The sequence below is a fragment of the Diadema setosum genome, chromosome 15 (assembly GCF_964275005.1).
Source record: "Diadema setosum chromosome 15, eeDiaSeto1, whole genome shotgun sequence".
Lineage (NCBI taxonomy): Eukaryota > Metazoa > Echinodermata > Echinoidea > Diadematoida > Diadematidae > Diadema > Diadema setosum.
The window spans coordinates 12,753,879-12,771,654 of NC_092699.1; the positions used below are offsets into that span (position 1 = coordinate 12,753,879).

At 37.0% G+C, this 17,776-nt stretch overlaps 1 long non-coding RNA gene across 1 annotated transcript; it reads right to left on the reverse strand.

The window, feature by feature from the left end:
- Positions 1 to 13,543: 13,543 nt before the first annotated feature.
- LOC140238816 (uncharacterized) lies at positions 13,544 to 17,182 on the reverse strand. Its single transcript, XR_011901921.1, has 3 exons — positions 17,138 to 17,182; positions 16,514 to 16,573; positions 13,544 to 13,588 (listed from the first exon to the last, which is right to left on the reverse strand). It is a non-coding gene; the product is annotated as an uncharacterized lncRNA (long non-coding RNA).
- Positions 17,183 to 17,776: the final 594 nt, after the last annotated feature.

Here is a 17,776-nt window from a genome sequence, read left to right on the forward strand (position 1 = left end):
CTCTCCTGCTTGGCCTAGCAAAATCCCATACCGGGGGCAGGTTCAGGAATTCCGTATTAAAAGGGGAGGCTCCTTTACAAAACTGAAGGGGGTGCATGCATCCCCTATATTATTCTTTTTATTTCTTTTGTTTTAACAGAAAATAAAGAAGGGGTGAGCATCCGGTGCGCCCCCGTCTGGATCCCCACTGCATACCTCTCTGACCTACACATCTCTGAGGTACACTGTAGGTCTACAGAGTTCTCTCATAGTACACACACTCGTGAAAGTTTCATTTATATATTAAAACTGGAAAAAAATCGGAGAAAAGGAGGGGAATCCTGAAGTTTAACACGTTTTCGTGAAAAACTGATATCGACCTAATTCACATGTCTAGTTCAGTGGACAGTCTTGTAAAGCAATCTAACTTGATTTTCCCTCTGTTCTAATAATTATCCTTAAAGGGACTGTACAGTACTGGTTGAGGTGGGGATTTATGTTTTGAACATTCCTAGGTGAGATAACGAGAAACCTCTTATGAAATATGAAAGAGCATGTAATTTTAAGAAGGATTCAACATTTATTTGATGAAAATTGGTTTTCATATGGCTGAGATATCCAAAAAAGTGATGATAATAATAAAAGGCAACAGGCCACACCATTTCAGAACCGATTTTCATCAAATAAACTGTTGATAACCCGTAGAATTGCACGCTCTTTGACATCTCATAGAGTGATTTCTGAATATCTCGCAAAACATTAAAAGCTAAATCCTCACCTCAACCAGAACTATACACACCATTTAACGAAAGGAGTAGGGAAAATCTAGAATAAGTATTATTTGGAGAAACTGGTGATTCTGCCCAGGTTGTCAACTGGCTCTGTTTAAGATTATACAGTGTTGTGAGTAAAGCTATTTATGTATACGGTGTGTAAATATGTATCATATTTGTACAAAGACAACACAACTACAAAGAGATAGAATATGTAAGATATCATGAAGGTCAGTTACAACAGAGAACACAAGTTCAGTACTTGGTATTATGTCATAACTCATCCCTTTCTTTTAATTTATTCATTTGCATTGTCCTCAACCAGACAACCCTTAACAATTCAGAATTCACAAAAATGTCCTCAATTTCATCTGAACACATTATGCAGAGTGCCTGAGATTGAATACCATTAACCATGTTTCATACACACCAAAACCGCAATCAGAAAATAAACTTGAAATGTATACTACAAGTATAGCATACAGTGTGAGAAAAAACAAACAAACAAACAAACAAATAAACAGTAATCTAGAATCTGTATAACATATGGAGGAGCAAGAAAATGGCTATTTAGTCGCTTCTGTACTTGAAGATGGACGGGAAAATAGCTCTGCACACACTATTACACACATCTACCATGCGAACATGTATGTTCACTTTGACCTAATTAGAAGCACACATAGAAAACCAGCAAAGTTGAACACAATAATCAAAATCAACTTTAGGCATTGAAGCTTTTTGATAATCTCAAGCAGTACACATAAGTAATAAGTTAATCTTCTTTAACTGATGTACAATTACACAACTAGAATACAGCTGGGGATGACAACATGAAAACACATTATTCTTATCACTTCCATCAATTACTACATCATCGCTAAGAATTCATGTTGTTTATTTTGTGTGGAAAGTCATTTAAATGTTTGTATTTGGTTCAACAACAGATATCTTTTAATATTCATATTGAGAACTAACGGGGATACAAACCAATGCCCTTTCATGTTCTTTTTTCTCTGATATTCATTCCTTTTAACATGAATACACCCTGCCTTATAACCCTGAGGATAAAATGCTGTGGACCTTACATCCATTACCTTCTCCTTAATATTGATGACATAGCGTTCCATAGTCTCTGAACAGCATGTGACAGAATAAAGCTAGCGAACAAAGAAATATAAACTGAAATCGAAACAAAATGGCAAAGCTCTGTCTTGGAATGACACATTGTACAACATCATAATCTATCTTAGTAATACACAAATAAACTATGAATTATGTTTGAGTGCAAGAACACTGTATTGTATGATGAGTCATCATTTACACCCTCATCTCCCCTATTAAATAGAATGACAAAAGGAAACTGAAATGATATATAATTTTAAAAGTTTAGTCAGCTGTATATATATTAACAATGTACGATGAAAAAGCAAAAGTGTAAATACGCCAAGGAGGTGACGAAAACGAATATGATGCACACATTATTAACAGCATATGAAAGATTTGTCCAACGTCTGAGTGAAAGAAAAGAAAAATATAAATGAGTATTCTAATGCTATTTATATTATATCTCAAAACTACAGTGGCATCAAACAAAGATAAATTCCTCCATATGAGAGCGAATGAGTTAAAACAAGTGAAAGAAACAATGAATATAAACAATATGGATAGACTATCAATAGTCACCATTTTCAATCAAAAACCCTAAACTGACATGAAATATTGAATTTCATAATACGAGTACATGCACATTGAATGAAGATTGACATAGAAATTACTACAGCAACAGTAGGCTTTGGGGAAAGTACATGTGTATATACATGTATGTAATAACTCCAAAGATAACTTATGACACTGTCTCATCCAACTGTACGTACAAACTTTGTTCTGGGTCTTCTTGCACATACATCGTACATGTATTTACATGTGTATATACATGATATACTAATCTGTACAATTTTCACATTGTTGTTCATGGTGAGTTCCATTGCTCTGTATCAGATTGCATTATTTCATCATAACCGCCTGTACAGCAAACCACAAACTATTTGAATACATCATGCACCATTATAACTATGCACTGGAAAGGATATACAATATCTCAAATATCCGAGTTCTACACAAAGAACTACAGAATATGAATTAGAGCAGATTAATCATGGCAGAAATAATATACAGCAACTGGCTGGCTGTAAATGCACCATATCTCTAACAGACATTCACTGATACAAACATGTAATATGAATATATATTGCATGTTTATCTTGTATCATATTTCTTCAAGGTGCATATTTCATGTGTCTTTTCTGACTCACCCTAAGAACTTTTTATGAAACATCGTAAGACAAATTTGGCATTGGCCAAATGCATACAAAAAAATGCATACAAAAAGATTATTAACATTGAAGTCATAGTTTACAACATGCCTGTAGCATGTCAATTTCATTTGGAATTAATCAATTAGTTGTTGGGTACTACAAAATTCAAGGCTTGACAATGTGACAGTGCGGTACTGACAGAAGGTTCATTGGTTCACAGAGTCCCATCAAATCTGTTCAAGGCCTTGTGAAGGGAATTGCATAAATTCACATTTTCGGGAAGTCAGCAAGTCTTTCTTAAAATGGGATGATATCCAATCTGTGTCATAATTGTGAGACCATTTATTTAGTAAATGTGATGCTTTAAAATAATGCTAGGCATAATACAGCTTGATGGGGGAAAATGCAAACAACAGAGGGCTTTACAAACAGTAATGGATCCACAGATATATACCAAGTACCGTGGAAACCTTCCTTTAGTCTATGATATTGATATAAAAACACAACATATTTTCATAAAAGCATTCTAACTACTTATTCTCTTGGTTCCTAAATCTTACTTAACCCGTTGAGGATGAGTCCCGAGTATACTCGGGCAGGTGTCTATGGGAAATGTGTGTTGTAGCAAAATCAGTCTGTCCTCAACGGGTTAAGGCATGATATCTATTGTACAATTTGGTCTAGGGTGGCAGTGTCCAGCAGTGCAGGAACAAGTTTTTAAATTCTGGATTTCTATGGCTGAGTTTACTTCTTAACCCTTGCAGTGCTTTGCTGTTGGACAATCTGCAAATCTGCAAGTGTGCTCTCATCACGGACTGGTATAGATGATCTGAAACTATGCAACGCTCAGTGGAGAGGGAGTCTGTATACCCTATGTACAGAACTGCATATCTTTATCTCAGTGATGTCATGATGACCAATTATGTGAGACAGTCACACTGTTGCATCTGAGTGGGTGTGTTTCATCGAACATTACGGCCAAGTTTAGAAGGGAACTAATCAAGTGCCTATAAACAGCTCAAGGAAATAAATGCTATTTAGTGAATAGGGACTCGAAGAGTTAGTCTTGTTTCTATTTTCATTTGACATGTAAAGTAGGTCAGTAGCCCTATGTTCCTTCCACTGTCAAACATACTGTTCAGTCATTCCTTCCCTGGCCTCCTTAGGGGAGGCATGATGAATTGATTATCTGTTCAATGCATTCCTATCGTTCTACACAAATACAATGAAAAACAAAGGAGCACTCTATTTCTAAAAAATAAACACAAATGTACACGCCCGCACACATACACACACACACATACATACATACAAATTCTGCACATTCATGTTTTTATGTTTTATAAAGGCCTTACAAAGCCCAAGAATAATAAGTATCAAATTCTTATTTCAACTGCAATTTACAAGGAGAATCATATGTACACACTAGCACATAGTACTTTTAGTCATCATGCCAAAATTTACTTGGCACACTTATAGATGTGTTACAGGTTTCAAAAATTCCCTCATCATAGAATCACACCATGCTTTATTCTCAGAATGCTAACCAGCGGCAGTTGACTTTACTGCCATGGCATGCATTAGCTGAAGGAGTGAACCCTGTACCATTGATTGCTGGAGATAATTCACTCTGATTCAGTAGCATGCATCCAGTATTCACTTGTTCCTCCCAGCCGATCCCGCGCTACCTTGTCTTCTTGAGGCTGCACCTGGAGACAGAGAGAGATAAAGATATGACATACTGTAAAACCAGAAATTTTTGCATGCGTTTTAATTTCCCGAATTTCGCAAGAGCCAAGATTTGCAACATTTCATACAGGTGAAAGTTCTTGTCTACATGATATGCACTGAATACCAGTGGCAATTTGCAAAAATTTCACAAAGCAAAAACTTCTTGCTTAACAGTAATTGAACATAATCCATGTGAACTTGAGTCACAAACCAACAAAAAATAGCCAGATAATATTTTTGGCTTCGGATCAATGGAATTTCAGGGAGATGATTTTGACTTAAAGGTGAAATTGAGACAGACAAGATTTTCCCCTTGGCAATGCTGTATATCTCATGAAACTAGCTGTTTCTAGCCCACCATGGGAAACGATGGTAAATAAAAAACTTAAGGCAAGCAGCTGTTGAGAAAAGTTTTAGAAGATGAGGTTATGTTCAAGTGCATAGAGTCGCCCTTTATTGTTCATGGAACAAATATGTGAACTATTGCTCAAACAGTGGGTAATACACGCGTAAATGCAGTGTGAGGACAGACAGACAGACAGACAGACAATCCAAAAACATAATGCTTCTGGCACTCCTTTGTGCCAGAGGCACATAAAACTCTTCTGTGTGTTATTACATATGAAGTTTGGGAGTCATCCTAGTTCACTGTTGTAATACATTTGCATATAGCAGCTTATAATCTTCGTTACATAATATTTAGTTTATAAGCTAAAAACAAAAACAAAAACAAAAACAAAACAAAAACAAAACAAAGAAACAAAATCAGGATGATGCATATTATACAATGTACCAATAATTTGCATGTGTGTCTACAAACACATGCATGGTACTGAAGAAAAAAGCTTTTTGTTGGTCTGATCATGATATCTGGATTTAATCTTGAATCCATACAGCCATGTGAAACATGCAAGACAAGGGGTTGTCATAGTAACTGCATTGACAGCATGGTTACCTGGAGTTGTCTTCCTTTGAAGAAACAAAACAAAACAAAAACTCAGATTGTCATCATTCACCCACACGCTCTGCACCACAAGCCACATCACACACAGTCACTCACAGACAAATAAACATGATCTTTTTTAGTCTACCAAAATAGCACAAGGACACAAAAAGTGCATTAGACATTTTTCTCTTCATCCTAGTACCAACGCCACTGAAAATAGCAAGTTACACACTGGTGAAATTGGTCAGTAAAGAGCACGCATGTTTATGGTTTGGTAAACACTTGCAGCACAAATCTCTAAACAATTGTGAAGTGTTTTCATTTCAATCAGAGGGTAAGCTAGTAGTATCATCTTGGAATATATCATTACTGAAACCTATTCCAATCTGGTACTGTGTCTTAATACTCAGAGTAAGACAGCCACAGAGCATTTGTTCTCTTGCAAATTCAAATTATCTGCAACAAGTTAAATTCACACAGCAATATCTCACAGGGATCTTAAGAATTACAATTCTAGAAGAGGAAGAGAGGGGAAAATAGGAGTTTTGCACAAAATAAAAGAGAAAAGAAAGGAGTATGGGTCCATTTCATGAAAGTCTTATGAGATACTTTTTGCTTTTAAGACACACTAATGAGAGACTTCACCAAATTAATCTTACATCTCTCTGAAAGTCTCTCATAGCTACATTTGAGTGACTTTGGCCATTCTGAGATTTATGTTAAGGCTTTCAATTGATTATGAAATGGACCAGCGGACACAAAACACTTCAACTAAAAAGGAATGTATGGAGGAGGGGCCAGAAGTGAAAGAGTGTACATAGAAACTGGTGCCAATTCACAGTTTCAAGCATATAATTAGTAACAACTGCTCTCACTCGATTACAAAATAAAAGTGTTGGGGGCATCGACTGTGTGATTCCACAGGTTCACTCTGAATCAAACTCAAAGTGCAGGTAAACTTCACACTGAGTGAGCCATGTCTTACTCTGTGGCTTGACATGCAATGGTGATACTTCCTTCTCATCAGTTGCATTATGGGAAGGCTGACCTGATTCCATGTTGGCAGCAAAGAGTGGTATGAACCAAATGAAATATGTGGTGATATGATGACAATAAATTACTCATTTTCTAAAGATTTTTATTTCTATTTTTGTATTTCTTGCTCTTTATGGGAAGGGGGAGGAGATCGAAGCTACAAGGAATGATAAAAAAGAAGATTCAGCCTTTAAATACAATGTAGGTGTTTGTACAAATATTTTAGAGGGAAATAACAATCAAGATTGCACATGCATTGTGTATTTAATACAATCACTCATCATGAGGATCACAAAAAAAAAAAGACTTAAAGAGCCTTTTGATAAAAGTTTTTATCTGAAGCAATGTAATGATAAGCATTTTAATCCATTACACATAATCATGTTATAACATTTGCTCATCTGTCTGAATGGCAATTATGCTTCCTACACATAACAAAATGTTTGAGTCGGTGGAAACTAATTGAGGAATGGTCTTTAGAGAATATTCAATTTGGCACAAATGCATTTGATGTGACTGAAAAAAAAAAATTGTCATGTCATCAGATCACAAAATACATTTTAAGCTGGACAACAGGGATCAGAAATGGAAGGGATTTCACAGGATGACTGGCCAAATGTATTCCACTACACATCATGGCAGCCAAAGAACAATTTGTTTTACTTTGCTTGATTATCATAGTAGAAGAAGAAGAAGAAGAAAACAAAAACAAAACAAAACAGGGTTATGGGTGCATTGCATAGATGTACCCAGTAATCTACTGTATGCAGGGCTGCCAGCACATCATACATTAGAATCAGGAAGACACCAAGCAACTGTGACCTCCCAAGTCATGGCAGCTTTAATATTCTTTTGTCAGGACATGAAGAGACATTCAACCCTCTATACGCCACATTGGTACAGAAAGGGGTAAATTGCGGTATGAAACAAGTGGTGAGTGGCTTGTCATGGAGTACTTTAATCTCTGTGGCTCCTTTTCTCCTTTCCCCAGTTGCATGATGGGAAGTCCGACGTGATTACGTGGCCGGATGAGAGACAGACCACAGAGAAATGGCAGTGTCATTGTGATAGCATGGTTTGGAGGACTTGTGAAGTGTTACATTTCAAATCTGTAACATGCACATTTCCCAAGAATAGGAGTCACATGTAGAGAAAGATCTCTCTTTTTTTTTTTGGGGGGGGGGGGAACAGGAAAAAGAAACCATGAAAAAAAAATTAGAAAAAAAATCGGTACCAGGGTCTGTCAAACTAATAATATTAGTGTATTTTCTATGCTTTATCAAAACATACACATATGGACAACAATGTGAGTACTTCGACACACAAGTACCCTCCATATATCACAATGAATTATGTACTTCATGAAACATTTGACTTTTTTATAAATATATTCTGCATGTTAAAAAGAGTGAGATGAAAACAATCTTAAATGTTCCTGTACCTTCATGGAAAAGAAAATCAGTTCATTTTTCATACCAAAGGCAAAGTTATCAAAGTGTGGTTATTAAACTTCTGCACAGCAAGGTGAAACAAAAAAAGAGAGAAAATGACAGCAACCAGTTAATGCCAAAAACAAGTTATGAAGGCCGACACTTATCTTGAAATTCAATACACAGCATGAAATTCACATCCTTCAAACTACATACACATATGTAATATACATACACAATACATTCAAAATGTCTTGAAATGATATTCAATTTGTTAATAGTACCTGCATTGAATGCAGACACAATATGGTAGTTGGTGTACAAGAAAACATGGTTAGGCATGTGCATTATATTGAGAAAGACGACACTGTTAGAGCACACTTTCTGTCACACTTTCTGTCAAAATGTCACTTGAATGGAAACTTTAATTAGAAGGTCGAAGGCATTGCTTCTTTTTTTTTCCCCTATACAAACTGCAAAGAAAAAAGATTATTTGGTAGTGAAAATATGATGCATTTTTGATGAATTGTAAAGACAAATGGGAGAAAATGTTGTTAAACAGCACAAGGTGTAAATAGTGCACAAGACAAGCTACAACTTTAAACACGTGGGGGGGGGGGAGGGGGAGGGGTCCACTGCTTGAAGTGAGATAAGGAATCGGTGATTACAATACATGTTACATATCAAACTTTTAATGTGCAGGTTGAAGTTGGATCACCGCAAACTGCTGGAGGTCTTACTCGCTGGCTTGCTGTGCAATGATGTCACTTCCTGTTCAGATGCATGGTGGGATGCGCGACCTACGTGGATGGAGAAAGCAGGAATTCCATCCATGGATGAATTACAAGACGGTTTAAATCGTATAGCTAGCATTCATTGCCAGTGACTTTCTTTTTCTTGTGAGGGTACTAGGACTTAATTGAACCACATACAGCCGACAGAGACATGCATTCTGATGACCCTGGTCTGATGCATGATGGGATGTGCGACCTTGAAGGGTGGGTACGGCAAAAGGCATACAAGCAAAGGAAATTGAATGAAACACTGCAGTCTATCCTCCACGGACTTCAAGAAGAACGTGATGCACAGTATCAGGATTCACAAAATGTTCTTCAGGTGAAGAAGGCTCTCACAAAATGAACTGGGCACATCAAAATCAACTGGACATTTTAAAATGTTTTAACTAAAGTTAGATATTTAGAAGTTAAAAACTTTTACAATTCAGTGACCTCTTCTGGCACAGTGTCTCTTGTATATGTATGTTGTATTCTACATGTATGTTGTTATTATTCAATGACCTTCATTGTACATACACTGTACATGTATTTAAGAGCATCAAAAGTGCGACTAACTTATTAAGCTGCTAATTTCTTTCTCCTTTTCCTCGTTTTCTATTTTGTTGTTTTGTTTCATTTTTTGTTTTGTGTGTTTGTGTGTTTATTTGTTTGTTTGTCTGTTGTGTGTGTGTATGTGCATGTGTGTGTGTGTGTGTGTGTGTATGTGTGTGTGTGCGTGTGTGTGTGTGTGTGTTTTTTTTTTTGGGGGGGGGGGATTGCATTATCAGTTTTTTGTGCCTAATGTATCAAGAGTGCAGAGAAACAGTGCCTGACCAGACAAGGCTTACAAAACTGGACAAGAGTCAATACTTTTCCTTGATTTGAATGTTTCAAATTTCAGATCAACATAGAACAGCCCTTCGGAAAATACCGGTTCCTGATGCAAGGACACATTGTCTGCAATGATGTGATCCACGGTAGAAATGAATTAGGTGTGCACAACATCTATAGGTGTATCTACACATGGGAGAACTTGCAAACTTCAAAAAGGAAGAAGTGTCAGTACGGTGCATTCACAGTCACAGCAAATTTCTCTTACTCTGCCGGCGGCTAGCCAAGGGAGACGCGGCTGCCTTCTCTGTTGAATGATGAGAAGTACCACCTGGTCACATGATCAACGTGGGAAGCATTTGTGTGAAGATAGAAATATGAAAGCAATGAGGAAAGGGTCCCCAAATAAAGGAAAGTGATAACCACCCATAAAAACAGACACAAAGATTGCTAGAAATGATAAAGAATAGCCATTAAAATCACAAAGTAATGTAAAGGAAATGTGAATCACACTCCAAACATCACAACTAAGAAATTGAATGTAAACCTCGCCCAGAGAAGTCTCATAATATGATCCCCCAAACAATCCAACTGTGTCAAACCACGATCATACATAGCAGAAGGCAAAAGATTTGAATAGAAAAAAAAAAATTCTCTCACTTGGTCGTCTGCTTGTCCTCGGTGATCCATCTTTCCCCGTTGCATGCTGGGATATGCGGCCTTAGAGTACATGGCAGGAAAAGTTGAAAATTTCATAATCAACAGTTATACTTGACGAATCAACTGGGGCAGATTACTGCAAGAGACGTCACTACTCGTTATAAGCACACAATGTACCGCAACAACCTAATGGTATCACTAATCATTTCGTAGAAAAAATAAATTGATTGCAGGTGAACCTAATATGACAATGTGTGAAAGTGTCATTAAAATGAGCTAATGTGGTTCAGTGGATAAGAACATGGGCTGTCAATCGCAAGGCCCCTGGTTCAAGTCCCCTGGCTGCAGCAGGTGTGCCCCTACGCAAGACACTTTATCTCTATTACCTAGTCCTTTGGAGGGGACTAACAGCTGTCGGTCCTGCATGGTTGCTTGCTTATTTTAACCAGTTGAAGACTAGTCCCACGTATACTCTGGCAGGTGTCTATGAGAAAGGTGTACTACAGTAAAATCAGCTTGTCCTCAATGGGTTAACACATTCAATGCTTACTTGTGGTCACTATGTACACAAAATCAATTCTAATCTTTCAATCAGAAGCATATCTTCCTTTGATTCTTTCAAGAAGGCACTTAAAACTTATCTGTTTTAAGTATTGATGATTGTATATATATGTTATGTCATGATCGATTGTTTATGTTACGTCAAGAGCATAGAGAATTTAGTTAATTATTATGTGCTTTATAAATGTGAATTATTATTATTATTATTATTAAAGGGATGGTACAGTATTGGTGGAGATGAGAATTGGGCTTTTAACATATTGCAAGATACCAAGAAAACACTTCTGATATAGTTTAGAGCATACCATTTTAAGAGGAATTCAAAGCTTATTTGATGAAAATCGGGTTTGGAATGACTGAAACATCCAAAAACAAAGTAAAACAAAGCAATCGTAATAAAGTGTGGGTCCCACACTTTATTAGAATTGCTCTTTTTTTGGATATCTCAGCCATTTCAAAACCAATTTTCATCAAATAAATGTTGAATTCCTCACAGAATTATATGCTCTTTCATATTTCATAAGAGGTTTCTCATTATCTCATCAAAAAATGTTAGAAACCTGAAATTAGGTCTCAACCAAAACTATACGATCCCTTTAATCATTTTCAATACAACAAGTAAATCTTAGACTGAGAGAAACAGAATATGGGAGTCTAAATTTTTCACTGCACACTCTCTTACTCTGTTGCCTGCTTGCTACAGGCGTTGCCTCTTTCTCTGCATCATGCTGTGATGTGCGGCCTGATTGCATGGTAGACAGTCATGGAAGCATGGGAGGATTGGACAATGTGAAGACAGTTGACGTGACATTCAGAGTTAAGTCTGTTAGTCTCAGTTCAGGTTGTCCTAATCAAATTCAGCAAAGTTCAAAACACAGTCACATATGTACAAGTGCACCCAAACATAAACACACACACACACACACACACACACACACACACACATACAATGTACGTTTGTAAAGCTGATTCTAATATATTTTTCTCCTTTTTTTTTTTGCCTCTACTCTTGGTCTTAATCATCTCTGTAAAAATGAAATTTGCTTCCTTTCAACTTTAAGACAACCCAAAGTTAAACTGTACTGTACATATAATCCTTGTTTCAAATGAATTGTGGGAACCTTGAAAATAATTATATATTGACTGAAGCAAAAATGTGAACTTAATCAAAAAAAGTCAACATTCATATTATTGTAACAGTGAACATTTTGAGCAGCTGAAAATGGCCTTTGGCACTACGCAAATCACTAGAATTACAGTGCCAGAGAGATTCATCAAAGAGGGCGCTCACTTCTATATTTGGAAATATTCTTACTCGGGCGTCTGCTTGCTTGTGGCAAGGATTCTTTCTCTACTGCATGCTGGGATATGCCGCCTAAAAGTAAGTAGGGAAGAAAATTATACAATTATGGATATTACATCTAAACGTCTTTACTACACCCTATCTAAAAAATAGGTGCAACTTATACGCTGGCTGAAATGAACTAGTTGGAGGCTTATCACTGATCACAGTTTCTGTTTGTTTCTGGAAAAAAAAAAGTGTCAGTGAAGTTTCTGCCAAAATCATGTAATTTCCCTGTTATTTTCTTTTGCACTTTCATATGCATGGTCACAACTGATAAATGTCGAATGAGTGATTTAAAGATGTTCTTGTTTCTCTGTAACAAGTGCTATGTAACAGAGGGAGAAGAGTTTAAGATACACAGCGTAAGATTATTTTGTTCACTGCATAAGATTTGTACATCTTTCAAAATGACATCCTAAGCAGCACTGCTGATATTACAACCAAAAACAAAACAAAATATAATACACAGATATACTCAACAGAAAACCCTATAAAATGATTATATTCATGACACAAAAAAAATGGTACTCATAAATTGGTAAGAATAACAATGACTGTATAATCCAAGCGACCACTACAACAAACAAATCTACTACTGACAGTAATAATAGTCATAATCATCATCATCCTCATCCTCGTCATCTCCTCCTCCTTCTCAACATCGTCACAATAACAATCTAATGGCAGTCATAAAGATTACACATCTGTCTTACTCTGCTGTCTGCTTGTTGGTGGTGACGCCTCTCTCTCCGCTGTTTTATGGGATGTTCGGCCTGATCACATGATCAGAGCGGAGAGCGTAGATAAGGGGAGAGACGGATACTGTTTTAAAACACAAAGCCCTCAGAAGCATAAACTGTGGCTTCCCATTATCAGTGCAAAGAAACGCTAAGACTTGAAAGTGGTGAAATCAAGTCAGAATAAAACCAGGGATGAATCCATGAATAACTCAAATTGCTTGGTGCAAACACAACGTGGCAAAATTATTCACATTTAATGCATCGACTTCAACATCTCAACCCTATATGTAGGTGATCAAAGAAATGAGGTGAGATATAAAATCATTACAGAGAAGGAAACAGTAGTGATATAATGGCTATTAAAGGGAAGAATTAGTGTCTTTAGTGCTGAATGATTTCTTACTCTGCCGTCTGCTCGTCTGCGGTGATGCTCCTTTTTCAGATGCATGTTGCTGGGATATCTGGCCTAATGTATGAGTGAGGTATGTGTGGACAAGAAAAATACGGCAGTACAGAGTGAGTTTCTTCATTTTTTTTTTTGCAACGAAAACAAGCATTCTTCTTGCTCAAAAACCAAATACAAAGAAAGAAATACAACCAGCCAAATATAAATCTGACCTGTAAGTCAATCATATCATTGTTTATGCACTTTAATATTGAAGGCTTCACACATACTGATGACATTCTCGTTTAAAGGTATTAGCCCACATTTGTAAACCTGCAGCAATTGGTCTCATAGTTAGCATGGAGTTTGGGTATGATTACAGTAACACCTGTGCAAAATTTCGTTCCAATTAGTCCATTACTTTCATAAAAATGAATGAAAATGCACCGTATGCATGCGTATAACGCTCGCTAGCTCCGGTCCACGTACGTACTACATGCATGCGTTACATGTGTAAGTTACATGTACGTAGCTAGCCCGCGCTCGTAATTCGATTTTGGGTCGGGTTGACCCGGTTTGAAAATTGATTTTAAAACGATGATTTTCTCTCTTTTTATCGAATGGTATAGACAAAGAGCAACAGGTGAGGTATGTTACTGTTATAACTTGTACTTGAAGTCATATTGGACCTGTTTTATGCAGTTATGATTTTCGTGGGTTTGCAAATGTGGGCTAATACCTTTAAACAGTCAGCGAGTTCAGTGTGACGAGAGTTGCAGTGAGGCGGAGAAGTAGAGAGTTAGACTAGATAGATAGATAGATAGATAGATAGATAGAAAGAAGGAAGATAGAGAGAGGGAAAGAATGGAGCAGAAATGATCACTGCAAAACACTCTGCCTTACTCAGTCTCCTACTGGCTGAGGAGGACGATTCTTTCAACTCTGGATGATTGGAAGGACGGCCTGGTGTGTGGTCATCAAGGAAAGCATAATAGTGGACGGAAGAAAGGAGCCATTCATTTGAGATTTTGCACCATGTAAAGAATAGTTAGATGGTCCTGGTCAGAATTCAAAACCACTGACCTTTTCAAGACAAGACCAGGGACATGCCTATGCTACATTCTGGGACTGAGTACCTGACATACATTAATGAACATAGAATTAGACATAAAGTAGCACTTGGTGTACATATCTGATTACATTTCAGTACTCATGCTAGTAATGGAAGTGGGGCCAAATATTGATATATATCTATGTTACTCCTGTAATGGAAAATGTAGACACTGCAAAGACAGAATGTGAGCAGAATGAGGCAAAAAATCATCACAGCTAACATGATTAACCCTATTCTAACTGGGGGGGGGGGGGTCAAATTGACCCCCCCCCCCTCGACATTTCGCGCCACGATTCCGCAACGCGCAAAGATTTTGCCGCGGCGTTTTGTGACTTTTTTCATTGAAGTCTCCCGCATATTTTGAGACCAAATTTGCGACGTCCGGGTACACCGTTCTGAAGTTACGCAATGTTTTGCATATGCATGTTAACCCAAAAACAGCTCAAATTCATGATTTTGTGTGCAAATCCAATGCAAATTGTGTTTTTTTGTTTAATTGATATGAATTGGATTATTTCATCTTTTAACCATTGAAATTAATCAATTCTAATGTAGATCAGCTTGGAAAAGTGCCTGCAACAAATTTTGGCAAAAAAATAATAGAAAACAAAAGGTCGAAAAAACAATAAAATACATAAGAAATTAACAAAACAATACAAAACAAAAGAAACTGACTTTGATTGCGCTATTTTTTTATAAGAAAATTGTTCGATATGTCTTGAGGAACTCTGACACAAAAATTTAGCAATCCTTCAATCTTTCTAATGGAGTTATAGGTGAAAATATGATTTCATGCATTAATTTGCATAATTAATTTATTAAAAAATATAAAATCAAATTTTTTCTATTGTATGACCATATAATCTTGTAGTTGACATCCGGCTCTATGTACAGGCAAAATTTTGCGGCGATCGCGCGATCGGCGGCCGAGATCTGAAGGGGGGGTCAAATTGACCCCCCCCCCCCCCAGTAAAAACTTGGTCTCAAATAGCCCAGTTAGAATAGGGTTAAGGCATCAAAGCAGCTGCTTAATTCAAGTGAAGGTATAACAATAGTTAAACACTTGTATTGGAATTCACTGTCTGCATTCATATCTGGAACCTACATCACAAACAAAAATAATGAATGAGATACATGGACCTCTACATTTACTTTTTATGGCACATTTATGACACATTACGACACATAAAGATCCTCTTTTTTTTTTTAATCTCCCTAGCTACACCTCTTTCTTGATCTATTCTTCTTTTGTCATCTTTCTCTTTTCTTTCTTTCTATTTTTCCTCCTCTTCCTCCTTCTGTCTATCTTCCATCATATCTTTTCTGTCAAACCTTTGCACGCTTCAAATGCCAAATGGCACAAAAAAAATCCTATAGTGTTGTACACACAGTCCAAAGTTTCTGGCACAGACAAGGTCAATCTCATTTAAAAGAGAGAGAAAAAACAACAACAAAACTCTCACACACACACAGACAGAATCAACTTCACAAAAACAGAGGCATGGTGCAATGGTGTTTGTGCAAGAACACAGCAAATGATATAGTCTGGGTACCAAAGTCAGAGTTTGGACCTAATCTTGTTTTACCATCCACCCAATATATATATATATATATTTTTTTTTTTTTTTTTCTACTGGCTTTACCTCATTTCGAAGACGCTTAATCCGAATCTGGATGATACAGTTCTTGCATCCTCAATGATTTTGAGATATACACAATTTCTGGTGACCATTTGGTGGTAATCTTGAGTATCTAAAAACCATCAAGGATGCAAGAGTTGCATAAACCAGATTTGGATTCAGCACCCTCGAAATTAGAGTGAAACCACCATAAAGCAATAGGTGCACAGTAAAACAAGGTTCAGCCTCTGGCACCCAGATTAATGTCCTTACTCTTTGAGACAGTTTTTTGTGATGATGTCTCTCCTCCTGGGTCCTGCTGAGTCATGTGACCTGATCATGTGACAAACAGGAAGACAACCACACATGACCACACACCATCACCTCTCAAGCTCCTAATGCCACTTATATATGGAACATATAATATATGATTACGAATATACAGTATATTAAAAAATGCATCTTTCCAACAACTATCTACCCCTTTAGAATCGAAGTGCCTCGTTTGAAAACCACAATGAAAATTTGAAAGGATCAAGGGTGGTAACTTCAGACAAGATACGTACACTGTGCTTATCAACAAATCCTAGATCAAAAAAAAAAAAGAGAAAAGAAGGAAGTGAAAATAGATAAAAGATATCTAAAATATCCAAACTACCACGATTTTAAAATAACAGACAAAATAACTAACGAATAAACCGTGAACCAGTAACATACCAGTGTGTGCAATTCATCATTCTTATCCAAAAGCCCATTGTTCCCTCTACCACCACCATCAAAAAAAAGGAGGGTGCAAAGTCAAAATCTGAAATCCTTCAAGAAGACATGAATGGGGCGGGTGCAATAATTGTGAGAGATAAAGGACTTCTGTGCATGTCCACGTCAAACGTGTCTTACTCGGCGGTTTGTGGTCCCACTCCATGATGTCATCCTCTGCGTGATGGAAGGAGCGTCCACCTAGTTTTCAAGTGAGTGTGGAATGGTATGCATGAGTGGTAGAACATTTTAACGTTTGATAGACGAAAAATTAAATACAGTGTATTGGTCCGAGTCTCTGATGTAATTCTTACATGGGTAATATTGGTCATGTCTTGTACATCATCTCTGGTGCAGATAATGCAAGCCTGACTTTTCTTTTTTTTGTATTGTATTTTTTTAAATCTATCAGGTGAGCACATCCTATCATTACCTTTAACACCCACACCTGGGATAGTGTGAAATCTTGGCTAAATGCCAGTCTTACTCAGGAGCAAGCTTATAACACCAATGACAGCTAAGAATGAGGAAATGAGGAAACAGCTTGTGATAAACCAGAAGCCCAGACTTGGTTTGAGATGCAAATAGTGGTAACTTTGAATGCCTGATTTAGTGTGAAACAATTAGCAGTCTCTAAAAATGTACATATATCTACAAGTCCTGATGCATGGGGTTGGGGGGGGGGGGGGCAAGTGACATAAAAATGCAGGACAAATATAGGAACATGGGTGGTTTGACCATAAGGATAATACAATTCTTGGCTATTGGGGAAAACCAGAC